Source organism: Diadema antillarum, unplaced genomic scaffold, assembly GCF_040938485.1.
Source record: "Diadema antillarum isolate AM-2024a unplaced genomic scaffold, OU_Dant_1.0 seq00000919_RagTag, whole genome shotgun sequence".
NCBI classification, from domain to species: Eukaryota; Metazoa; Echinodermata; class Echinoidea; order Diadematoida; family Diadematidae; genus Diadema; species Diadema antillarum.
The window spans coordinates 107,928-129,147 of NW_027271771.1; the positions used below are offsets into that span (position 1 = coordinate 107,928).

At 39.6% G+C, this 21,220-nt stretch overlaps 1 pseudogene; it reads left to right on the forward strand.

The window, feature by feature from the left end:
- Positions 1–4,810: 4,810 nt before the first annotated feature.
- Positions 4,811–20,198, forward strand: LOC139741304 (monomeric sarcosine oxidase-like; annotated as a pseudogene).
- The last annotated feature ends 1,022 nt before the right edge of the window (positions 20,199–21,220 follow it).

Consider the following 21,220-nt stretch of genomic DNA (forward strand, 5'->3'; position numbering starts at 1 on the left):
TCGAAACACATGGCAGTCATCATTGGCCTTCCGACATGAATTACGGCACGACCTTTCGTTCTTACCCATTTCTCAATTGCCACACATACATACTGAATTGTGTTCTCGAAAATTATGTGTTCAGAGAGAAAGAGAAAAATATGCATGTATGTAGATATTGTCTTGAAGATCAATATTTTATTAAAGTCGAAGTGATGATAGACTTTATTTCTGAAATATGCACTCATGTTTGATACGTATGGTATAGAAATGGATGAAGTATCCTCCCTCCCACGCCCCTCCCCCCCCCCCAAAAAAAAAAAGTATGTAATGATCTACTGCTGACGAAAATTATTTTCGGAAATATAGTTAATCCTCCGTGTAAGCAATACAACTATCGATGAGTGTAGCATGGCGTGTAACCACTGAGAACGTACAACATCAGCATGTATCATGGAGTCGTGGCGTTTAATGGTGTTTAGCATTGGCAATGACTAGAGGTAACAAAGACCTATCCCTGAAGTCAACTGTGTCCAATTTTCTCATTATGATCCTTTGATACTCTCCGGAAATCATTTTTGCACCATGTCCTAAAGTCTATCCATAGAGGCTTGCTCCACAAATCGAACTTTCTATTGAACGTGATACTATGTTTGCTTATTCGAGCCTCTAATAATATTAATTTCAAAATTGGCATTTTGTTACTATTATTGTAAGAATAAATATGAGAAGACCAAAGAGCCTGAATTACAAGTAATGAACATCAAAATACCAAAACTTATCAATCTATCTATCTATCTTGCTGTCTATCTATCATCCATTTACCTACCTACCTATCTATCTATCTATCTATCTATCTTGCTGTCTATCTATCATCTATCTATCTATCTATCTATCTATCTATCTGTCTATCTATCTGTCTATCTGTCTATCTATCTATCTGTCTATCTATCTGTCTATCTATCTATCTATCTATCTATCTATCTATCTATCTTTCTATCTATCTATCTATCTATCTATCTATCTATCTATCTATCTATCTATCTCATATATCTATCTGTCTGTTAATCCTGTCTGCGTTTGAATAGAATTGTAAGATTCTTAACACCTCATGTCGATACGATAATGTCTAACAGAAGTGTGTTCTCAGTTCTTTTCTCTGCTATTGCCACCACGCTGAATTACCCGACAAACGTCATTGTAACTTTGGTCGCTTGTGTGAATTTGTTCATTGTGTGTGACCCCAACTGAAATAACCAAACCATGTTTTATCTATGTCTCTGCGAACAACGGGAGCACGGTCTGATTTATGTATTGTCTGTTTATATCACCAGTTAGTATTGTTCTCATTCTTTGCGTCCAATCAGAATACATCAAAGCTTTGATGCACATTATTTTTTCCCCTTGGAGACAGTGCGCATGAATTATAAACAAGATACATCTGCGGTATACACATTTTGCATTATACATTTTACATACTATGCACTTACAATTATTTCTTTAGAGTGCAGGTATACATTAAAGGCGCATGTACGAAGAAAATCTTAAGGGAACAAAAGGTTTCAAGGATTTCTATATCTCAACTGTACAACAATGATCAATGATGATGATCTTATATATGCCATAATCAAGCAAATTCAAGTACATAAGTACAAATAAGCATTGTTCAATGTGATAAGTGTATGAAAATTTCATGGAGAATTTATGTGGAAAAGGAAGAGAATAAAGAAAACGGTGTTAAAAGTCTCTTTGTTTTACATCAGATTTTTACCTTGATGTATTAATGCAATTCAAACTTTCATACTATAGCTTGACAGGGCTGCAGGGTATGTTGGCTTAGAAAGCCCATTCCCTTATCTTATGTTAATCATATTAGTATTTTAGCAATGTTTGAAAGATGATATCATTGAGAGAATACTGATTTGGAAGTGTGTGTGTGTGTGTGTGTGTGTGTGTGTGTGTGTTTGTTTTTCTCTCTCTCTTTTGTGGGCGTATCCAAGTAATCCGAAGAAAAATAGAAAATTAATATAAATCATATATACTACACGTATATGGCGTGTATTTTAGATAGTCATTTGGCCACTATTAAAGTAATGTTCAGTGCATTATTAATTAGCAGAAGTCAACAAACATTTACAGTGATAGGTCCCTTCGAGTACGAAGGTACAAAGAACATATCACAATCCAGTCATAAACACTGCCATCTTATCACTTTTTTTAACACCTTGTAGTTTCCTACAAAGTTGAGTGCATGCATTTTGACTGACCTGCGAGTGTGCTGAGGTTGGAGGTCCCAGGTAAGGAATCTCGTGCGCTGGAAGTAATTACAGGGGAAGAGTGTAGACATTGACCCTTTAAGTCATGATTTTCGTCCCTGCCGCCCCCACCCTACCTACTATGTATCTTATCGTGTGTGTTTGTGTGTACTCTGACATGTGTGTGAGTATGTATGTGTATATGTGTGTGTTCATTTTTTGCACGGAAATTGTACATTTATGTATTTTCTTTGACTGCTTTATCATTAAGGATAGTATCACTCTCTTTGCCTTCTAAAAGTCGAGTACTCTTTCACCATGTTCGATATGTATATATATATATATATATATATATATTTTCCCGAGGACTATGTCAAATTGTCTTGTTACATTATTACTATAATTTTCACGACTCACGAGGGGACTGCATTCTACAAGCTTGGCTTTTTAGCAGTCCCCTCCATTTCCGACCTCTTCTTTCTTATGATTCAGTCACATTTTGCCCATGTATTTTTTCAGCTAGTATGTTTATTGAGTCATGTAAACAAATGACGTGCATCTAAATTTCATTTGGAAATGTAATAGTTACATTGTACTTAATTTGTTTATATGAAATTGTCATATTATATGTTTTGGCCGGAAATGAAATAAAAATGAAATGAATGAAATGAAATGAAATATATATATATATATATAGTATCGAAAATGGTGAAAGAGTGCTCGATATATTATATATGTATATATATATTCACAACAGTAGATCAATATAAAAACTCCGTTAGAGACGTAAATTTGACGAATTTTCGCCCATAGGGCTTTGTCAAGTCAATGTATTTGATACTTCTATTTTTTGGACACTCTATTCTTTTTGAAGTGTCAAATGTATTGACTTGACAAAGCCCTATTGGCGAAAATTCGTCAAATTTGCGTCTTTAACGGAGTTTTTATATTGACTTACTGTTGTGAATCTATACTTTCTTAGGACTCCGAGCAGAAACTAATCATTATATATATATATATATATATATATATATATATATATATATATATATATATGTATATATATTTAATTGTATATTGAATTATCAATTCATTTTCTTTATTTTGATATAATATGGGTTTGTGGTCTTCCTATCCAGCAATGGCGACAAGTGGGTTAAACCAAAACTTTTAAGATTAATAACTTCTTAACGGATTGAGCGATTTGCCTCAAACTTCATTGATGTGTACCGATACATGTACTAAAAATGTTTCTGCACTCACTCAATCCACATAATCTATCGAGTCTATTCTCCTTCCATTCAAAATTAGAGAAAAAATGCTAACGATCCAATGGCAATAATCCCCCTCTAATCTTTGTTTATCATTGTGAAGTAAGTCAAGTCGAGTGATTTTGATCCAAACACTCTCAGTCATCATGTGCAGAAATGAAACAGCCAGTCGTGTCTCTGTTTTTATTATCATTATCATTATCATTGCTATCATTATTATTATCATTATTATCATTATTGTTCTTATTGTCTCTATCGTCACATGATATCTCTTGGAGATCATATTATTATTATTATTATTATCATTATCATTATTATTATTATTATTATTATTATTATTATTATTATTATTCATTATTACATTTATTTTAATAACGGCGTCATCTTTTTTTCTTTACTTGAATAACAGCGCCTATTTCCGATTCCACCTTCCCTTCATCAATGCTGCATGCTTCTTGGAATCTCTTGGAATCGAAAGGTACTCCATGCCTCCCATCAGGATTCAATTATATATGTATATATATATATATATATATATATATATATATATATATATATGAAGAGTTTGTTCGCAAAAACCGATAAGTCCATTTTTGAAAATTTTGAAGTACGGTCTCTGTCATAAAGTACAAAATAATACCTTTTAAATGATATATTGGTCACTACATATAAAGGTACATTTTTGAAATTAGGTCAAAAGACATGAAAGAAGTAAAAATTTTCTTATTGTTCTTTTTATTTTCCTTGACCATTCATCGCAAATATCTCCATTTGGCAAATATATGGACTTATCTGTTTTTGCGAACAAACTCTTCATATATGAGGTTATGGCCTAATGGGAGGGGGAGGGGTGTATTATCTGTTGTATGTGAAACATTTATACAAATCATCGGCATGGCGGAAGCTTGCTCTTCCGCATGCGCAGACAAACTAATAGCCATCAGCTAGCCTGTATATACTGTATACTTCCTTTTGCACCTTTCCCCAACATGGTATGTTCTGGTATGATATCAATCGCTATGACCTTACCTTACAACAGGTTAATCGTTACAACAGGCCGAAAGAGAGACAGGGTGAGAGAGAGAGAGAGGGGGGGGGGGAGTAATACTGCTTTGCAAACTTAACTCAATCAAGCGTCACGTATTGCATTTCGCAAAGAATTGACTGGCGTGTGTGAGTTTTAAGAGTCTTGCCCCATTCTTGAGTGATCAAAAGCGGGTTGCTTCTTGTAGTTCTTCGATTGGACTTGGTTAGGCAGAGACCTCATTAGAGATCAAGGCTTACCTGTTAAAATTAGCACTGAAAATGAATCAGCAAACGCCTCAGTTTGACTACATCGTGGTGGGGTGCGGAGGTGTCGGCAGCGGCGCTGTCTACTGGCTGGCAAAGCGGTGTGGAAAACGTATGTGATACCACAGTAATGTTTATGTATATATATTTTAAAAAAAAAGAATATGATTCCGCGTATGTTACACAATTAGGAACGTGGCTGGTTTTGACTTTCTGTTAATATTTAATCGGTCCAAGATGATGAGATTCCTGTGTAGAAATAAACGGGTTCGACAAGACTCTCACTGACGCCATATTTATTTTACAGCCTCGTTAATGTCTCGCTATTACCGACCTGCTTTCTGTGTAATTTCTGAGCATTCCATTCGCCCCTGTATATATGCTAGAGTCACACACGGCAGGATTTCGTACCGGGTTCATAAGGAATTAAAACCGTATCGACCCGGTTCGAGCCGTAGAGACCAGCATTGACCCGCATCGTAACCCGTGTCAATTCCTGATGGATTCCGGGTTCGATACGGCGGTGAAAAATTTTTGGTCATGTTTAAAATTTCTCACGGATTTCAATTCCGTATTGATATCCGAATTGACCCGGTTCGAACATCATTGACTCGCATCGACCAGCTGCAACCGCAGCATAATACCGTATGGACCCTTGCCGTATACCACATTCCTTCATGAAACGGATGATGACAAGGTTTACATCCGAGTCGGTACGGGTTCCGAAGCAGGTTGACACGGGTCGATGGGGGTCGAAAAGGATTCAGTTAAGGATTTTAAGCGGAATTTTATACAGTTCGATACGGGTCAATACGGGTATCTACGGCTCAAACAGAGACGATACGGTTTTAATTCTTTATGGACCTGGTTCGAAATCCGGCTATGTGTGACTCTAGCATAAATTGCGCTCCATTCCGGACTAATCCGGCTTATTTTCACCCGGATCAAATCCGTTTTGTGACCCGCCGTGTGTGACTCTAAGCATTAAACAAACGTGAAAACTATCAGGTTTGAGTTTTTCTCCTTGTAGGTTTGCCTTGCAGTGCATATCCAGCTTAGAATCACTGCGTAGCCAGGGGGGGGGGGGGGGGGGGGGGCGATGGGGGCGGTCGCCCCCCCCTAAGATTTGGACCGGGGATTTGGGAGGCGGAAAAAAATGCGTGTTTACTGTGTGCATGCACATGAAGCGGGTCTCCTTTGCAACCTTTCATCAGATAAGATATTTTTTTGAATATTTCACTCAAATTGTGCACCAGATCGTTGAATTTCAATTCAAAATATGCAAAATCTCTCGTGCTTGGGAGGGGGTATCCCCCTCCCCAAACCCTCCCCCCTCTGTGCTCTTTCCATAGCTTAGTACACTTTTTAGATTTACAAAAAAAAAATACGAATAATTCTGAGTGCACAAAGACTTATCACTTATATTCCGAAAAATCAAGGTTCCCTCATGTATAAGGGGAATTCCCCTTTTAATCGACCCTTTCCTCCCTCAGCCCCCCCCCCCCCATCAGTTTTTTTTTTTGTGATTTCCCAAAAAATGTTGATTCCATCATAATATGCGTATACGAGATATCTCAATTTCAACCTTAAAAAGGCAAAAGCTCCATCGGAAGGGAAGGGTGGAGATAACACTCGCCCACGCCTTCTCCCTGGTCGCCCACCCCCCCCCCCCTTCCACCATGCATAGAAGTAGACTGTGGCTATACCCAGATCGTTTTATTTCAATGTTAAAAACACAAAAGCTCCGCGAGCGGGAGGGGAAATCCCCCTTACCCTATAAGCTCTACCTCACTAGACTTTATACATACACACAGATGGTGCACATTCGGAATAAGAGCTAAATTCCGTGATTTTAACACTTCGATGAAAAAGTATTGCACCAGAAATTTGCACCAGATCGCTGAATTTCAGGTCTGAAAACGCAAAATCACCTTCGTGTGGGAGGGGATATGCCCCTATCTACACCCTCGTGTGCATGCTTTTTCTGTTTGATTGCTGAACTGCAGACAGCGTTCATGATATTCAGTGTAAGAATTAATTCAAGAAGATTATTTAAATGATACCATTTTATAGGCAAATTGTTCAATAATGATCTACACTAAAATATACTGCAACCTTAAACAAGTGGTACTGTTTCAACTCGTTAAAACGCCCAAAAAAAGGCATCAAATTGCACCATTTGCAACATCAAAATGCAAAAAGTTCTCACCGTGGGAGGGGGGACAACCCCTCCCACTCCCTCCCTCCCCCTTCGCTCGCTCCGCTCGCTTGGGTTCAGTCGCGTTCATGATATTCAGTGAAAGAATTAACACAAGAAGTGTACTTAAATGATACCATTTTATAGGCAAATTGTTCAATAATAATCTACATCAAAATATATTGCTACCTTAAACAAGTGGGACTGTTTCACGTCGATAAAACGCGCAAAAACATGCATCAAATTGCACCATTTAAAACATCAAAATGCAAAAAGTTCTTACCGTGGAGGGGGGACACCCCCCTCCCACACCCTCCCCCCACCCTCCCCTCCCCCCTCGCTCGCTCCGCTCGCTCCGCTCCCTCGGGTTCAGTCGCGTTCATGATATTCAGTGAAAAGAATTAACATAAGAAGTGTCCATCAAAATATATTGCTACCTTACACAAGTGGGACTGTTTTACGTCGATAAAACGCGCAAAAACATGCGTCAAATTGCACCATTTAAAACATCAAAATGCAAAAAGTTCTTACCGTGGAGGGGGGACACCCCCCTCCACATCCTCCCCCACCCTCCCCTCCCCCCTCGCTCGCTCCGCTCGCTCGGGTTCAGTCGCGTTCATGATATTCAGTGAAAAGAATTAACACAAGAAGTGTATTTAAATGATACCATTTTATAGGCAAATTATTCAATAATAATCTACATCAAAATATATTGCTACCTTAAACAAGTGGGACTGTTTTACGTCGATAAAACGCGCAAAAACATGCGTCAAATTGCACCATTTAAAACATCAAAATGCAAAAAGTTCTTACCGTGGGAGGGGGGACACCCCCCTCCCACACCCTCCCCTCCCCCCTCGCTCGCTCCGCTCGCTCGGGTTCAGTCGCGTTCATGATATTCAGTGAAAAGAATTAAGACAAGAAATGCGTTTTAAATTATACCATTTTATAGGCAAATTGTTCATTAATAATCTACAATAAAATATACTGCTACCAAACAAGTGGGACTGTTTCACGTCGATAAACGAGCAAAAACATGCATCAAATTGCGCCATTTGCAACATCAAAATGCAAAAAGTTCTTACCGTGGGAGGGGGGACACCCCCCTCCCACACCCTCCCCTCCCCCCCTCGCTCGCTCCGCTCGCTCGGGTTCAGTCGCGTTCATGATATTCAGTGAAAAGAATTAATACATGAAGTGTATTTAATTTATACCATTTATAGGCATATTTATCAATAATAATCTACACTAGAATATACTGCTACCTTAAACAAGTGGGACTGTTTCACGTCGATTAAACGCGCAAAAACATGCATCAAATTGCACCATTTACTTTGTACAACATCAAAAATGCAAAAAGTTCTTACCGTGGGAGGGGGGACACCCCCCTCCCACACCCTCCCCCCCCCCCCCCCCACCCCCCCCCCTCGCTCGCTCCGCTCGCTCGGGCTCGGTCGCTTCGCTCCCTCGCAGACTAACCGCCCCCCCTAAGATCAAATCCTGGCTACGCCGTTGCTTAATGTCTTAGATTTATACAGGTTTGCTCTTACCTGGTATTTTAAAAGTGGTAAGGTTCTATGCTATGACGGGGAATGTTGCATTTATAGGTTTGCGAACAAGTCAGATGCGCGTGGATTGGATTGGAATGGATTCAACAATATATCCCGCAGCTGATCAGTTTTAGTTATGGCAGAAAGATTTTGATTGAATCCTTTTGAGTTGTACAATTTAAACAAACGAAGATTTTGTCGAATCGTAAACTGAATTGTGATGATAGATTCACACTGTCACCCCCCTTCACTGGCACTGATTATACCATAATGTGTAAATGATGATATCGTACCGTGTCACTGATGATACATTGATGATAACAATGATAACATACCACCTCCCAGATGGTATCCACTGCTCTATTAGAGGGCCCTGCCAAATGATGTTACCGTACCGTATCACAGATGATAATTGATACATTACATATAATTGTCACTAATAACTAACTTAATGAAATGAATTAAAAGGAAATGAAATACGGTGCCAGCGATGATGATACCGTACTTCACCAGTTACAGTTTATTTGCTCGGAATGTGTGTTATTCGGAAGGTACGTTAATCGGAAGATTGTTTAATCTGACAAAGAAAAGAGTTTCCTTATTCCGAAGGTTCGTTAATCCGAAAACAAAATAAGGTTCGCAATCACGAAAGTTTATTAGTACTTAACTTCACTTCATTTTCGGATTAACGAACCTTCGAAATAACGGACCTTCGGATAAACGAATTTTCGAAATAGCAAACCTTCGGAATGACGCCCTAAGTGTTCTGAACATCGCACCTTTTTTCTCTTCGAAATATCGAACATCACAGTAATAGTTCTGCATCATCGATAGTACAACATTACTACACTCTATCAATGAGGATATAATTTGTTATACTGTATTACTGATGATACGACACTCTTTCAATGAGGATGCTATTCTGTGTCCCTGATATGATACTCTATTGTATCAATGATGACATGGAACTGTTCGTTGGGTGATTATACCTGGTTTGTGTTGATTGCTGGGTGTTTGATGTGTGGTATAAGTTAAGTCTACATTGTGTCTGCTACCCTGTGTGATCATCATTCAAGGCCCCGTCATACTACAGCGAATGCCCAACGAATGCCAAGCGAAAGCCCAACGAATTCGAAAATGTGAAGACAGTTTGCATGTCTGACGTTCTTTAAGTTCATTAGCTATTCTAGGGATTCGCAGATACGCTGGAGATTTTGGACATGTTTAAATGATAAAATCGGCTCCAGCGTATCTCTGCGAATCCCGACGAATAACTAATGAATACAAAGAACGCCAAGCATGTTACGAACTATTCTAGTATTACCAATGGATGTTAACATAATAATCTTCAAATTTTCAAATTCATTGGATATACGTTGGGCATTCGTTGGGCATTCGCTGTAATGTGACGGGGCCTTTACGTTAACAAGTTCGGCGTATAAACAGTAGACATCATCCTGAAAATATGTATGGTCTTTTCAATGATTGGAATCCCCGATATCAATGAATTCTAGTGCATTGTTGCTGCTCTTTATACAGGTGTCCTCGGTCTGGAGCAGTTTAACCTAGGCCACGAGCATGGTGGTTCCCAGGACCACTCGAGGATCATGTAAGCAAAGTGACCAAGAATTCTACTCCCTGTGTTCAACATTCATTCTCCTTATTCATGTATTCTCTTCCATCAATTTTTAGCAATTTCAGCGAACATTACCTCAATGTACGGTACTTTATGTTATGATTATTTTGTACAATTTCAACACGTTTTAACATCATCTGTATATCTGTAATACAATTACGAGTGATACGATCAGTTTCCATAGAGGACGGTTGCTAAGAATAAGCAAAAATCTTGGTTACAGGTAACGTATACATTAATGCAAAAAAGGGGGCGTCCCAATTTACAGTCTTTTTCTTCTTGTCCGTGGCCTGCTTCCTTCAACCTTGAAGATTCTTGCAGAACTTGGTACCAATGTGTGTCATATGGAGTAAGGTGTATGTGCCAATAATTTACAAGGTGCTGGTAAAAACTGTCTTGAAACTAGCTGCTGTAGCCTTTCGTCAGCAGGAGACGGAAGGCGTTGACTGAAGAGGCCGTCGCAACATTGTCTGGGAGGGCATTCCAAGACCTAGCAGTTCTATAGGAAAGAACGAGTTTTGGTGTAGTTGAGTCCGGGATTGCGGGATGAGGTAGCCTTGATTGTTCACACCTCCGGATGGTCTGGTGGATTTGGTGATGAAAGCCTCACTGTTGAACGGTACAAGCTGGGCGTGCATCTCGGAGATGTTCACGTCGCTGTTGTAGTAGTGTCACGACCAATGGAAGAGAGCTATGACATCGCCAGTTGAATTATCACAAAATTACATTTATTATGACTAAATTATGTATCACAATTTAATGATTGCCATTCCAACTAAATTACTATCACATTAACATCAATTTCCGGAAATTACATAGTCTCATGAGTTCCAAAGAATATAAGTGCACTTTCCTGTATTAATCGACGACTGAAGTCCGGTCCATTCAGCGATTATAGTTGACTGCGTTATGACATCATTGAAGCGGCGTAACCGCGATGGCGACTCGTGCGATGACGGCTCGGGCGATGACGGCTCGTGCGATGACGGCTCGTGCGACGACGGCTCGTGCGATGACGGCTCGTGCGATGGCAGCTCGTGCGTTGACGGCGGCCCAAAAGAAACATCCGGCGTTCAGGAGGCAGTATGCATGCTGCATCCCCAGTGTGGGTAGATACTGTGGTGCTCGGCTTATCAACGCTGCGTTGACGGCACCATGGCATTGAAACAAGTTGACCCCTCTTTCTCTGCGATGTGGAGTACGAACTCAATATGTAGTGCGACTCGAAGTGAAGCACGAACTCTGCTCGGAGTAGGTGCAGCACAAGAACTCGGGGTAGGAGTATGAACTCAGGATAAAACCCTTAAGAAATTGGAACAAATTTCCACTATCTGAAAATCGTACCTAAATTCCATATATATAATATCTCTACATTTTCAATCTATGCCTCATAAATCTCATATACATTTGCCATAAATTAACCTATGACTAATTCAATTTACCACTGGATAAGTTATCACTTACCCTGACACGAATCCCTATTTCAATTATCCGTTCCACATCAACATGCATATATCATAAATATCAAATATCTCTGTAAAATAACATTTACTGATAGACTTCCTTCGGATTCTATCACAACCATAATTATTTAAAATTAAATTCAGTTATTCTTCAATTTCTAACGCACATCTATCTCAACTTTCTCAGATTTTCCGACATTCAGATAATATTCTCAAAGTACAAAATAATGCTGTCACTTGCTTAAGCGCTGACTGTAAAACTGATAGAAAAACTATTCAACTCACCACCATTGTGGGCTCACAACTCCTCCCAAAATTAACAGTACTCGAACTCGAGGGCCATAGCCTGTTGGCTCCTCAAAACACAACCTCGAGGGCCATAGCCTGTTGGCTCCTCAGAACGCAACTTGACTCTCGGCTGCCAAAATGAAGAGTGACTCTCTCCTACACTGTGGCAATACGACCTGTAGCTTCGGGCGGGTCTTGGCATTCCAAGTATCCCTGACATTCGCCCTTGCCTTAATCTTGCTGAAATTCCTTGCTGCTGATGGAACCCATATAGACGAGGCATATTCTACCATTCTGTATAATTATGGTCTGACCAGTGCTCTGTATGCTGTTGCTTATAGTTTTGGTGAGTTGAGGCGTAAATTTCTTCTTATGAGGCCAAGCTATAGGATAGGTGTTGTTTAGCCTTATGGCAGATATTGTCGACATGCTTGTTCCAGTTCAGGTCGGATGTAATTGTGACGCCGAAGTACTCCGTGGAACATTATGCTCCTGGAAATGACTAGGAAGGAGAATGAAATGCAGTACCAGAGGTCAAAGGAGAGGGGGGGGGGGGGAGATCCCATCCCGCAGCCGAATATAGCTAGATTCTCTTTCTTTGATGATGCCAACATTCCTCAAACATGAACTAAGCATGAAGGCAAATTAGAACATCGTATTCTTTGTCCATGATATCCACAGAGAAGAGGACACAGGCCCCTTCAGCTCCATGCTAATTAGGGAAGTTTAATTTTCTGGTGTTCATGACTCTGCAATAAGGTATTCTGTCTGTATAACCTAATTCGTTTTCTACTGATGAGTTTGCTTTGTATCACACGTATTCAAAATTCGGTTTATGTCGGGCTTAGTTAACATATGGATCGCTGTTGACAACCTTCGGTACGAAGCACCCTTATGTTTTAAATGTATTCGCAAATCAATGCATTGCTTCTTTGTTTCGTGATGATTTTGCGGAAAAGACGTCTGGCCTACAGCAACCCTGCGTACATCCCCTTAGCCCGGGGCACGTACGAAGCATGGGGCGAGGCGGAACGGGAATCTGGTATACAGGTAGTCTTCAAAACAGGTGGCCTGGATATTTGCAAGAGGAATACCCCAGGACAAGAAGTCATCGAAAAGTTCGCCAAGGCTATGACTGAGCAAAATGTAACGTGAGTCGTGAGCATTATACGCTGTCGTTATTTTTCTTATTTTTTCAGTGATCACTATGCTAAAATTCCTCCAAACTTGAAATTTGACAATTTGAACCTGAATGTTGATTATGTCATCATGCTGTCGAAATTGAAAATGTATAGATTTTGATAATTTAATAATTAGCGTTTTTATTTTTAAACACTTTTTTTCTCCCCTCAATTTCATCTTCTGGCCTCAATATCGTTTGCTCAATTCTTCCATTGTAAATAAAAACCGTACAGAAACTTTAAAAGCATTTGACGGTGTTTTTTTTTTTTATTTTGGCATCATCAGGAATATAACATTCGTAATGAGCGTACCTAATTTTAGTTTTGTTTTAAATATCTTCAACTCTCCACATCATGCAGTTCTAAATTTAATCTTTTGGTATATGAACGTAATAGAGGTAGACTCAGAGAACCTGGATAGATCAGATCCTCATTACTTAAAATCCCATTTCCCCCAAAAGTGTCACTCTTACATTTTGAATTCTATCATTAATTTGATAAGTTTGAAACACCCGATTTTGATAAGTTTATATTTCATTAATCCAAAGAATACCTCTAGAATTTGAGCACAGCTTTAAAGATTTCCATGTTTTGTGGGTTGGAAGGTCATTATATAATGCCAAAAGACGCTGCTTCAAGGGAACATTTCAATTCATTTTTTGTAACATAAAGTGGTTCCAAAACCACATGTCTCACCTCTTCTTACTTTCTTGACAGAGAAGCTATAACCCTCCGATCAATCGGTGAGATAACATCAAGTTTGCTATTCACCAGACAACGGCATTACCCAGTGTATAAAATATAGCTTTGTACCTTGCGATAGTGAAGATCACTTCAACTCATGTTTGCATGTAGTGTATGACAGGTCATGAGCAGCGTAAAATGACAAGTAGAATAATTTTTCGCTGTGCTTGGCAGTTACTGTAGTATCATCTCTTTGACCTGCCTTTGCACTCCCTTCTCATTCTACATAATTGTACATTAAAGGGATGGAAACAATCGATGTATCGATCGGCGCGATGGGAACAAAAGAAACGCTACCCTTAATTGTGTTAATTTCTAAAGATCTTGATGCGTGTACAAATGACAGACCACATTCAACTCTTAAATATGCGCTGGAGTAACGGTGAAGAATGTGATCAAATAAGTACACTGCACACTGGAGTGATATGTTGTTGGTTATGAACAATTTCAAAAAGTTGGTTTCATAGAAAGAGGCAATTCAATTCAATTCAATTCAATTCAATTCAATTCAATAATTTATTGTCCATATCATGGATATTTGTTTTGTTCACATGCTTTTTCAAAAAAAAAAATACAAGACAATTTCAAATACAGCATTTAAATGACATATAAGACATAAGAGAGGCATCTTTTTGCCAATATTATAAAACATAAAAGAAAAAACAAGGAGGAAAAGTGAAGGTTAAGTGATTAAAGTCGAAGAAGAAGTGAAGAAACAAGAGAAAGTAACGTGGAAACACGAAAAGATAGAGTAATAGCAAAAATCGATATGGAAGAGGACAAAAGGAGTAACAAAGTTAATGGGCAAGAATTCGATGATGGAGGAGATATAAAAAGAAAGGAGTAACTGAAGAACTAAAAGGAAGATTCGAAGGAGGATAGGAAGAAGGAGGCTCACCCCAAGATCAGCTATAAGTATGGATGCATATTGGAACGTTAAACGAGAAGTGTTGTTAGCAATCATTGCGTCCCCATTTTGCCAAAATAATATCACTCTGAAAGTACTGTACCGTATAATAGCAGGGCACGTTGTTATCCAAATTCCTGTCTACTTCTAATCACCCCTTAGTACACACGCGCCTGAGTATTTTTCGTTATTCCGAAGGCTCGTTGATCCACAAATGAAACGTTGTTTTGAACATTTGTGGCGTCATTTCAAAGGTATGCTATACCGAAGGTTCGTCACATCGAAAATGAAATAAGGTTCGTTGTTCATATGGTTCATCAATAAGAAAATGGAAATAATGTGCGAACTAGCAAACCCCAATAATTACGCGCCTTATTTCGTTTTCAGATTGACGAACGTTCGTAAAAACGAAATTCATTTCATTTTGGGATGAACGAACCTTCGGAATAACGAACTTCATTTCATTTTCGGATTAACGAACCTTCGGAATAACGAACCTTATTCCATTTTCAGATAAACAAACCTTCGGAATAACGAATCTTCGGAATGACGAACCTTATGTCCTTCTCGGGTTAACGAACCGTAGGAATAACGAACTGTTATCCCCACGTCTATACCCTATATAGACTGCCATGTATAGGGAACCATATCTTTAATGTTTGCTTTCGTTAAAACCATACCATAATCTCCGCTAATATCGAGATTGCATGGTAGCTATAAGTCAGACAATAAACATTTATGAGGCCTCTGCCATCTGCTCATGGAAAACATTGCTTGAATAATAGGTCAGAGTCTCAAAATAAAGTTATGTGAATATCATCACTTAATAAGTATATAAAGGACCATCTTTCACTTTTTCGTATTCCTGAAAAAAGAAATTCGATACTTGAAACTTAAAATGTCACAGATTGCTAGTTTATGTAGCTTGATGTAGTCACTTTGAAATGTCCCTGTATAATCGTACCAGGTTCGAGAGGTTTGAAGGGGAGAGCATTCGGAGTAAATTTCCGCAGCTGAACCCTACCCCCGAATGGATCACTCTTTACCAAAAAGACGGCGGGCTGGTGGACGCAGCCATGGGCAACGCAGTTCACATTCAGCTTGCCCGCAAGCACGGGGCTACCATCCTAGAAAACGCGGGCGTCATGGACATTGTCAAGCAAGGCAATCTGACGAAGGTGCGAGAGTATTGCTGAAGGGAGGGAAGCAAATATTGGGAAGGTTGAAGAGGAACAAATGACCAAAATGTTTTCGGAAATGAGAACGTCCTTCTTCTTTTTTTCACAACCTGCTCCTTCTCCCCCCCCCCCCCCTCCTTGTCTGTCTCTGTAAGTTAAGAAATATTAAACAAATATTGATGCAAATTGTTATTTGTAATTCGCTCCCTGACAATTCCAGTCCCAATGAAGATTGAGGATGCTTGACTATCGTATCTTTAAAGACATAACTCATTCACAAAAAAGATTGCTTGTTCCTGTATGTTGAGCTTATAGTCAGCTTCGTATTCCTTATACAAGGGACCAATGATTATGCATGGTTAGAGCGCGTCTGCCTCATTAACAGCATCACTTTAAAGTGATGGCAATCTAATATTGTTTTATGTAGATCTAAGTTGATAAAATTTCTAAAAAGAAGCTTAGTCATACTAATTAACTCTTCCAGTGTGTGTTACGTGAATTTTCGGGGTTATCCAACGACATCCATGACAGCCCGACACCCACGAGTCATACAGCCCGTCCCCGAGCTCGACTTTGAAAAAAAAGGTCCATGAGTCATACAGTCTACGGGTCATACAGCCCTTAAACTCGACACTACGAAAAAAGGCCAAGGAGTTCGACACTAAGCAAACAAGGCCCACGAGTCTGACACTTGACGAAAAAAAGGCCCACGAGACCGACACTGCGTGCATTAGGCCCCTTGATGTACTGTCAGTCTCGTGTTTTTTCTTTTGTTTTCTTTTTTTTAACCTATATAGTATCAAGATGATGGACTTTAATTATTATACATGTAGCTCGTAGTATTTTACTTGATGGGGCTTGTTCACTGTTAGTGTCTATAGCTCGTGGGTTGTATGACTCGTGGACTGTAAGATTCGTGGGTATCGGACTCATGACGTGCACCGGATGATACATGTCAACATTTAGATGTTATGTATATTAACTCACCATCTTCTATTACTGCCATCCCTTTCTTCTTTGTTTTTCTTTCTTAGCATCACCTGTGTACATGACCTGTATGTTTTGTTGTGTGAAATAGTTTGCTTTTGTTGTAGAAAAGTAAGTCGATAGTTGGTTAAGACTGTTTATTCATATTTTTTGAGCATTCAATGTTTTCTGTTATTATATATCCCCGTTCTCTGTCACAATGATTTGCTTACCTTTCATGTGCAAAATCAGCCACTGATAATTAAATGATGAACCACGTGTGTATTTCCGGAATTGATCATAGTTGAATACTTGTACCATTCAGAAACTATAAATAAAATGAAATGAAACTCTCTGTATATTATCTACATGTCGTTTTCATAAACATAAATAAAACACGTAAAGTCATCGTGCCAAGTTTTAACGAATGGTTATTGCCTATATTTCCGCGCTATAGGTTTGCACGGCCAGAGGTGATTTCCTGTGCAGGAAGGTAGTGATCACAGCAGGTGCCTGGATGAACGAAGTCTTGTCGTCTGTTGGGGTGAAGATACCACTCACCGTCACCCAGGAGCAGGTCACCTACTACGCCACGCCCCACATGAAGGAATTCACCAAGGACAAGTGGGTGGCATCATCTTTGTAATGCAGTTGATGGGTGATAGAGTATAACTGTTACACTACTCATCAATTCTATCCTCCAACTGAGAAATGAAATCTCCCACTCCCGTTTGTTCCCCTTTCCTTCTACCGTAATTTCATTAAAGGAAAACCACTACGTGGTGAAAGTGTATAGCCCATCATTACCAACAAACATACCATAGACAACGTCAGGTATCATCTTAATTGTGTATTGCCGTGAAGTCCAGGAATACGCCATTGCACAGTCAAAATGAAGTGTGCAACAAACGTTGAAATTTGAGTTCACGTATGTATCTACCTTGGCTTTTCGCCCGCTTGCAGGGCTTGTACAAAGGAATGGTTTTATTCTTACATCTGCATTCAGCACTGCGGTCAAGTACTCAGTACTGGTTATTAATTTTATGTACTTCCGTTTAAAAGCAGTGTTTGATTGAACTCTTCATAAAACTGCAAACTCAACAAAATAACAGACATTGCTACTGGTATTATAGTACACTATCAGGTAAGATGCAAGCGAATTAACAAAACTGATAGTGGCAATTGACAGTGAATTACTGATGCATCACAATAAGTTATCGACAAAGACGACCTCGGCATTTCTTCTTGTTTGCAGCTATAAAAGAATCATTCAAATCTGTCACGGCACCAAGACATATTGCCGTCCAAAACTTTTACAGGCACTCTATACATTTGTTTTCCTTTTTCTCTCAAAACAATTTTTGAAATATTTATCAATGACAAAAAAATGATTGCAATATACATCAGTAGTTCAACTTCGTGTATGTTTGTTGTATTTGTATTTCCATATGTGAGGTAATACGATGGAATCTTGAATGTTCATTGGTTGGTAGCTATGATTCTTCCATTGATTGCGTTTCCTCCACAACATAGGTGCCCAGTGTTCAATTTCCATACCGTACCTCTTACCAATCCATGGCAACACGGGATTTAAGATCGGCTTGGACGTTGGGGGTCCTGTTGTCACCGCTAGGACTAGGAACTACACCCCTGATCCCAAGAGAGAAAAACTTACCAGCGATTACTTGAAAGAGCTGTGCCCCAGAGTAAGAAGAAAAATCTTTATAGTTCTTTATACAAAAAAGACGTTAAAAAAATCTTAGTAACTGGAATTATCGATTTAAAATCATGGATGTTTGTTACTGCAGCAATCAATCCTCAATAGGATTTGACGTCCATAATGTCATTTACCAAATACAGGTATCACTTAGAATATGAAAACAACAGAGGTCTGTACGTTTCCTTCTGCATACTACATCTGTGTCTCCTTTTACATTCTGCAGGCTCTTGGACCAATCTTGCTCACGAAGACTTGTCTCTACGCGTTGACCCCGGATAGGCATTTTGTTATTGACAACTGTCGTAAGACTGGTTATCCTGACGTCATTTTCTGCTGTGGGGCTGCCAACGCATACAAGTGAGCGTTAACCCACGACATCGAACTAACTTAAGTCCTCAACGATTTCTTGGATGATGTTCGTTATTCCGAAGATTCGTTCATCCGAAAATGAAATAAGGTTCGCTATTCCGCGAAGGCTTGTTTTTCGAAACACACAAATTCCATATACCTAAATGTTCGTTGATGCGAAAATTTAATAGGATTCGTTCATCAGAACACTTACTGCGTTATTCCGATGGTACGTTAGCCCGAAAATGAAAATAATTCAGATTTGCTAACCTTATTTCGTTTTCGGATTAACGAACGTTCAGAGTAACGAACCTTTTTTACCATTTGCGGATCATCTAACCTTCGGAACAACGAAACTTGTTTCATTTTTCGGATTAACAAAGCTTCGAAATAAAGAACCTTATCTAATTTTCGTAATTATGAACCTTCGGAATCATGAATCTTTGAAATAACAAACCGTCGGACAAACGAACTCTGTCCAATGTCTGTCTATCTAAAAGAGGAGGTGAAGGACGTTACTATAAAAATGAAGCAAATCAAACATTTAATGATGGACATTACTGGCATGTCTGAAATGCAATGTCCGGTAATCATCTCACGCTTAAACCTTGTCATTGATTGTTAATGAAAAATGTCTTGAGAAGCCACTTTCATATCTATTGCGGCTTTTAGCTTCAAGAAAGGCACTGAAGGAGGATCCAAACTGATCTCCTTCCTTCTTGTTTGAATTTTGTGAAAGCGGCTTCCAGTTTTCCTAGGATAATGTGATAAAGGAATATTAAACATGGATATGACGTGTAATGTATACACAGGAAATGATAGAGTTATTGGAGATTTGATACCGAATTGTTATAAATCATTGTACACAATTTTGTCACTAACACTGTAAAAGACTTTTGAGCTATAATGCGTTCGAGCATTTGAAAAGTGCATTATAAAATATAACAAACATAACATCTAAGTGGTTTTTTTTTTTAATCTCGAAAAATTTAATAAATATCCGCCTTTTTTGTTCCAGTTTTTTTTCGTCACTATGGTTTTGTTTCAACTTCCTAGGTTTGCGGCGGGGTTTGGAAAGATTTTGAGCCAGCTAGCGATTGACGGTCGAACTGACTACGACATATCGATGTTCAACATGGACAGACCTGCCATAAAAGACCCCAACTACGTGCCACACTTCCAACTCGGGACCGATCAGGCCACCAAGGCGATTTCGAAACTGTGATCACCACTGGTTCGTCATTAATGGCCTTGTAGCATGAATGGGGTCATCCCACGATCTTGAGTGACACCCAGGAGTTATCAAGCCGACGAGATGCACAGCCAACGAGTCATACAGCCAAGTAGCTTGCCACTAGGAAAAACTGCCCACCAGCTCGACACTAGGCAAAAAAGCCCGTGTCCGACACTGCGTCCACAGTAAGCCCGGTGATGTAATGTTGATCTCGTGGGCTTTTTTTTCCTAGCGTCGATCTCGTGGGATCTATTTGCTTATATAGTCTCAAGCTGTCGGCCCTTATAGCTCGTGGACCTATTTCACTAGATGTCGAGTTCATCGGTCTTGTTCACTTAGTGTCCAGCTCGTGGGTTGTATGGCTTGTGGGCTGTATAGCTCGACGGCTGTACGACTCGTAGGTTGTATGATTCATGGACTGTATGATTCGTGGGTTAGAATGGGGTCATCCCACGAGAACGATCAACATCCACGAGTCATACGGCCCACGAGTTCGACATTGCATAGAGGTCCATGAGTCGTACAAACCACAAGTCATTATATCTAGCCCATGAGTTTTGTACTAGGCGATTGAGACCGATCATGAGTCCGACACCAGGCTAACAAGGCCCACGAGTTCGACACTAGGCAAACAAGGCTCAAGAGTTCGACACTAAGAAAAAGAGGCTCATAAGTTCCACACTATGTAAAAACGACCAATGAGTTCGACATTACAGCACGGGGCTTAAAGCCTTCCAATCGTGGCGAGTGGTGTGTGCGGCACGGAGACGAAGGCAACACGCTGCCTCTCCCCATTCTGTATCAAATGTCGTGACACCGAATGAGAATGGCGCTGGCTCAATGGGTCAGCGAACACACACTGGTCTAAAAAGTCACCTGATCCAAAATGGCTGTCCGAGCCACGCGAGCTTCCGAAGGGATCCGAATGGACGCACATTCACAGTGCGCATGCGCATGAAGAGAGACCAAAAGAGCCAAGCGTCTTCCCTCCAATCACCGCAGCTCGCGGTCAC